Raw genomic sequence first — 7,263 nt, 5'->3', positions numbered from 1 at the left:
GAGCTCTCATCTGGCTCATTGACACGGTCAAAGTAAGGCTTGCTTTATTATACTTAATTGTGCGCTGGTGTCGCTATAGGGGTGTAACGATTAAAGCTGCTATAAGCAATAATATGTCACATTCTTAATTACGTTTGACTCATTACTGTCTGTCTGAATAGCCCCCCCCCCCACACCAAAAAACAAAAACAAAAACATTCAGAAGTGTACGTGTACTCCAGCTGACGCTGACATGGAGAGGCTCATCAGGGAGAAGATGGAGCTCCAGAAGAAAATCTCCATCCTCAGCAAGGCTGACAATGCCTTGAAAGAGTTGGTGTTTTCTCACTGTATTTACTATCAAACCCCTTTTGCATGTAACCCTCTTTAACCTGTCTTTTTATGTCTGTCCAAGCACGGACAGCTGCTACACCTAAAGTGGCCAGTACAGTACAGTACAGTACAGCACAGAGTAAAGAGGCACAGAGTACATTACAGCCTTGGGCACAGTATACAGAGCACATGCCAGTACAGTACAGTCAGTAACTATAAATAAATGTATAGTTGCACTGCTCAGTTCACACAGGGGTGATTTTCTTTTTAATAATCACTCACACCCAACTCTGATTTTAGACCTTGACTTTGTTCCTATCTGTACCCTAGGAACCAGCGGGTCCAATTCGAAGAGGCTCGCGAACGCGAGGCCTGGTTGGAGGAACAATACACAGAGGTACAACATGTAACTATAGCTAACTTAATGACTTGACCCATTGAGACCAGATTCTATAAAATGTCTTCTAAATCATGACAGTTTTCTGAAAAATCTATGTTTCTATATCAGTGGTTCTAAACTATTTCACGTCAAGGACCCCAAAATTATGTCATTGCCCACCGGCCAATATTTCAGAATATTGTCATGTGTTTTATTCTTTGCTTAATGTAAATCTCTCTGGATTAAGAGCGTCTGCTAAATGCATAAATTGTAATGCTTGGGGTGTAGATCTGTTCACACTGACCAAAGAGACCCCCAGTGACTGGCCGGTTTTTCAGTATCTGAAACAAACCAACTTTCTTTTCCATTCCTAGACTTTTGTGAAATTATTTAATTAGCATCTACCTTAACCACTTAAGACTTCATTTACCGGTATACTTAGTCAACAACTGCGAGAATAGCCAATCTACGGATGTAAAAGCTTTTTTTATTCTCTTAAGATTTTAGAAAATTACAAGCATTGTTGAAATTATTATCAAATGCTTTACATTTACATTTACATTACAAGTTAAATCTGGACATTGCAAAATGGAGCATTTAATCATGTTTGTATAAACTGTAACTATCTTTGTCTAAGCTAAGATGTTGCACCCTTCCAATCAACAGAAACCAACGGAGGAAAACCGTAAAGAATTCAGGCAGTTCAAAGACATGGTCGACTCCTGGGAACTGCAGTTCAAGGTGAAAAAATAAATTGAAATGAGAGAAGGGGAAACGCCTTTGTCAAAACTGTTCGATTTGTACATTTGGTCACGGAACCGCACGTATCCATTTGAAGGATTTTTGACCTCATGGTGGGTCTCAGAGCAGACGTTACGGTGGTCTCAGGTACTTGCTCTAAATCTCTGCTCCCTGGGCCACCGACTATTGTGCAATTTGTGTTCTATTCCAGTGGTTCTCAACCTTTTACAGATAATAACTTTTGATATATTTTCTCATTCAAATAGCAGACATTCTTATTCAGGTCTATGATGATATAGAGCTAACACATTTCATCATTATCACATTTATAATCCTTCAAGCACATTTTGTGTAAACAATAATTTAGGTCTGATAATGATGTACCATGAATCTGAAACTATTTACTACAATATTTCAAAGCATACATTTATTCTGTAGTTCATTTTGATTTATTTTTACATTTTGGGGGAAAGCTGAAAATTACAATATCTGTTCTTTATCCAGAATAGTCGAGTACAATTTTGAGGAAAGTTTTACTTTACTGGAGCATTTCCAGTGTTGTGTACCTTTGCTTCTACTCCACTACATCTCAGAGGCTAATGTTATACTCTACTACAAATATTCGACAAATGTAGTTACTTTATACATTTTGATTATCATTTCAAAATATGCACTTCAGCCTATATCAAATTTTGGCCATTTGAAAATAGACAATCTACAAGCTCGATGCGACACATTGTGAGTTTGTACATCTGCTATTTCCAAAGGATTTTTATACAAAACGTGTGAAATGTGACATTCCACACAATGAGAACCACCTAAGCTGGCTCCTTTCCAGGCGAAATGTTATTTGGTCATGTTAAATGAGATATGTTGAGATGAGATGTGCAGAGATTCGAAGAGCAGAGTTGAGATGAGTGGAAGCCTGGTGACGTGAGGTTAGAGAGAGTAGTAACTGGCGCATCTACAGGATGGCAGGTGCAGGACCAAACAGTGTATAAGGCAATATAAAAAAATAGACGTCCGCACACTATTTTTGTAAAAGCTCTGGCAGTCGGTGTGCTGTGTCTGTTGTTGACTTTACTCAAGTTCAAGCCTATAGTACTTATGTTAGTTAGTTTCATTTATTGTCCACAATGTGGAAATTATTAGTATACAACATTTGAATGCAAAACTCAAAAAGGTCAACCAAAGAACAAGATCTCCTCACTGGTCAACAAAAACAGCTTGAAGAATCTATCAGGAGCCCTCGTACAAAGTTTCTTCGACTACGCATGCACCTCTTGGTACCACAGCACCTCAAAGACCCTTAAAACAAGGCTCCAGACTTCCCAAAACAAACTGGTCAGGCTACTACTAGGCCTCACTCCCCGAACCCCTACCCACTTTGACAGGCTGGAATGGCTTAGGGTTGACAACAGAGTACAGCATCTTGCAATGGGTCTGGTCCACAAGATTCGATACACCACTAAGATACCCATGTACCTATCTAAATCAGGGGTTTTCAACTGATTTTGACCCAGGGACCACCATCCTGACTAAGAGCAACCTGGGGACCACCACTATTGTGCGTGACGGGTCCATTATAGACCCACCCCACACAATAGTTGTGGGGGGTTCATGCTAACGGCTGATTCGGTCTGGTTTATTAACCAGGCTAGGTTCATGCACCACAGGGAGCTTGAGAAAATAGCTATAATATCAATAAAATACAGTGATTTTGTTTGAATATGATGGAATATGATTAAGGATTACTGTGATTATGGTAAGCTCACATTTCATATCACACACGCACACACACACACACACACACACACACACACCATACAGTAAGAACTCCTGTAAGTTATTAAAAGTTTTAAAAAAAAACAGTGGTTTCGTTGAAAACCCCTGATCTAAATACTTAATTCCTTAATTTCAACGAAGTTCACACCCACAACACCAGAGGGAGTTCAACAAATCATGTGCAACCCATATTCGGAAGAAACAAGGGACTAAATTAATTTAGCTCGTATGCCACCAAAATGTGGAACGCCCTACCAACAGTCATTAAGACATGCGAATCCCTTGACTCCTTCAAAACCGCTCTCAATACGCTCTCTTATACGGACGGCTGCAATTCGAAACTGGCCTCCGTAAAATCTGAAGCCCCTACACACCCCTTTCCCCCCTCACTGTATATGGTTTTTTTCCCTTTTTCCCTCCTCTATGATGATTTCCTGTCTTTGGCTATAAGTATATCGTCACCTTATTAAACTAATGGCCTAAGTCATTTTTTGCCGAAAATGAGTTTTTGGCCTAAATCACCACCTGGTGATGCTGGCCACCTCTGGTAAAATCGCCCAAGCCCTAACGTAAAAGGCCTTCCTGTTACACCCTATTAAAACAATGGCCTATGTCAAGAGGGAGACTTAGGCCATTTTATTTTGCCTAAGTCATAATAAAATGTGACTTAGGCCATTTTAACACACCTTTCAAAATGGGAGTGAATGGGACTGAATGGGAGGTACTGTTACTATGGGACTGATAGAATGGGAGTGAATTGGAGTGAATGGGACTGAATGGAAGTGAAAGGGAGGTACTGTTACTATGGGACTGATACTAAGGTAGTGAATGGGACTGAATGGGGGGTACTGATACTATGCTATTACTGTATGTGTCCCATTCAGTCCCATTAACTCCCAATCACTCCCTTGTATTTGTATAGTTGTTACGTCCCCACCAGCACACTTTACGACTTATTTCGAAACCCAACCCCCATTGAGGGCTTATGGTAAGTGTGGAAGCCAAACCACTGAGATAACATGTCATATACAGTAAGGGTCAAGGGAAATAGCCAATAATGCGCTTTTGCACAAAATAACACCTCTTTGGTGGGGACGTAACAACTACAAATAAAGGTAAGAAAGCCTTCTAGCATGAAATTCTCCTTTAAATTTCAACACCATCTATTTGGTTTGGTACACTCTCAGAGTTAAATTAACACTGATACTTTTATTTAAAAAAAAAAAAAAAAAAAACTGCTGTCACAAGCCAGGCTCGGGTTCCAGTTAGTTGCCTGTGAAGAACTCTGTCGGTTAAGATCATGGCCCGTATCCTTACTGGAGTCTGGACTGTTTTCTTTTCCCCCCAACTAACCTGGACTGAATAATCTGAGTTGCCACGGAGTTGTGTGCAAACAAAAGTGACATTTGTTTTCATCAGGTCAACCCTCCAATAATGATGGTGTGTGTGTGTGTGTGTGTGTGTGTGTGTGTGTGTGTGTGTGTGTGTGTGTGTGTGTGTGTGTGTGTGTAGGTGTTTGACGTGGAGGTGAAGCCTCCGGATGCCAGGAGGAAAGCAGAGTACCTCCAGCAGAGCAATGAAAAGTTGCAAAAACTCAGAGGTATTAAATTCACACACACACACACACACACACACACACCTAATTTGTGTTGTGCATTTCCTTCAATTTTCTATCTCCAAATCTGGAAATATAAAATGTTACACACTTAAATGAACCAAGTGAAGCCAAGACCATATGCATTAACCGCAGATTTTGCCTTTCAAATGGTTAGCTCAGCTGCCATGTAATTTTCCCTATGAATGTTGTTTAAGTTGACGACACTTTTCTATGCCTATGCAGCCTATACTGTATAAATTAAGAAATGTGTGAATACCGAAATGCAGGCAAATTGTCTTTATTTTTTAGCATTCCATTCAATACCTCCAGGGAATAACTGGGATATAGAACATGATCTGACTTACTGTCAAACTAAAGTCAGCTAGTCAAACATGTTCAAATATGTAATAGATTCTGAAAACATGATCTGACTTACTGTCAAACTAAAGTCAGCTAGTCAAACATGTTCAAATATGAAATAGATTCTGAAAACAGAAAGCCTGCGGTGTCCGAGGCTAGTCACACACAGACCTTTTTGTTTTGTACCGACATGGGGACAAAAATACCAAAATAGGGACACCAGCGTTAATGTGGTTAATTGCACATGCATATTCATGCACACACGCACTGACACACACACACACACACACACACACACACACACACACACACACACACACACACACACACAAACACACACATTTGTACCTGGAACAACGACGCTCTGTCCTCCTAACCATGTTGTCCTATTCGCAGAGCTGGAGAAGTCTTACAAGGCCAACCAGCTCACCCTAGAGGACATTCAGGAGTGTACTCCGGCTGACGTGGAGAGGCTCAACAGGGAGAAGATGGAGCTCCAGAAATTGCTCCATACTCAGCAAGGCCCAAGAGAAGACTTTTACAATGCCTTGATAGAGTTGGTGTTTTCTCACTGTATTTACTATCAAACCCCTTTTGCATGTAACCCTCTTTAACCTGTCTTTTTAGATGCTGTGTATATAGCAACAGGATTAGATTTTTAAGGGTTAAGGAGATGATCATCAGTGTGGAGGAGATGTTTATATTTACAGCATATTATATTTCAAAGGTACAGCTGAGTTGTTTGTGTTTTTGAGCAGTTCCTCCGCGCCATTACGCGCGCGTGTGTGTGCGCAGTATGTCTGTCCAAGCACGGACAGCTGCTACACCTAAAGTGGCCAGTACAGTACAGTACAGCACAGAGTAAAGAGGCACAGAGTACACTACAGCCTTGGGCACAGTATACAGAGCACATGCCAGTACAGTACAGTCAGTAACTATAAATAAATGTATAGTTGCACTGCTCAGTTCACACAGGGGTGATTTTCCTTTTAATAATCACTCACACCCAACTCTGATTTTAGACGTTGACTTTGTTCCTATCTGTACCCTAGGTACCAGCGGGTCCAGTTCGAAGAGGCTCACGAACTCATGGCCCGGTATGAGGAACAATACACAGAGGATCGCGAACATTTGGCCCCGTTGGAGGTACAACATGTAACTATAGCTAACTTAATGACTTGACCCATTGAGACCAGATTTTATAAAATGTCTTCTAAATCATGACAGTTTTCTGTTTCTATATCAGTGGTTCTAAACTATTTCACGTCAAGGACCCCAAAATTATGTCATTGCCCACCGGCCAATATTTCGAAATATTGCCATGTGTTTTATTCTTTGCTTAATGTAAATCTCTCTGGATTAAGAGAGTCTGCTAAATGCATAAATTGTAATGCTTGGGGTGTAGATCTGTTCACACTGACCAAAGAGACCCCCAGTGACTGGCCGGTTTTTCAGTATCTGAAACAAACCAAATTTCTTTTCCATTCCTAGACTTTAGTGTTATTTGGACAACAAATGATTTAATTAGCATTTACCTTAACCACTTAAGACTTAATTTATACTTAGTCAACAACTGCGAGAATAGCCAATCTACGGATGTAAAAGCTTTTTTTATTCTCTTAAGATTTTAGAAAATTACAAGCATTGTTGAAATTATTATCAAATGCTTTACATGTAGGAAGTTAAATCTGGACATTGCAAAATGGAGCATTTAATCATGTTTGTATAAACTGTAACTATCTTTGTCTAAGCTAAGATGTTGCACCCTTCCAATCAACAGGAATTCAGGGAAATTCATTCTGTCATGTCGGAACCAACGGAGGAAAACCGTCAACAAGTCCTTAAGATCAAAGACATGGTCGACTCCATGGAACTGCAGTTCAAGGTGAAAAAATAAATTGAAATGAGAGAAGGGGAAACGCCTTTGTCAAAACTGTTCGATTTGTACATTTGGTCACGGAACCGCACGTATCCATTTGAAGGATTTTTGACCTCATGGTGGGTCTCAGAGCAGACGTTACGGTGGTCTCAGGTACTTGCTCTAAATCTCTGCTCCCTGGGCCACCGACTATTGTGCAATTTGTGTTCT

This window comes from Protomyctophum bolini (genome assembly GCF_963924005.1).
Source record: "Protomyctophum bolini genome assembly, chromosome: 23".
In the NCBI taxonomy this organism is placed as follows: Eukaryota; Metazoa; Chordata; class Actinopteri; order Myctophiformes; family Myctophidae; genus Protomyctophum; species Protomyctophum bolini.
Note: the sequence above shows the minus strand (reverse complement) of the source record.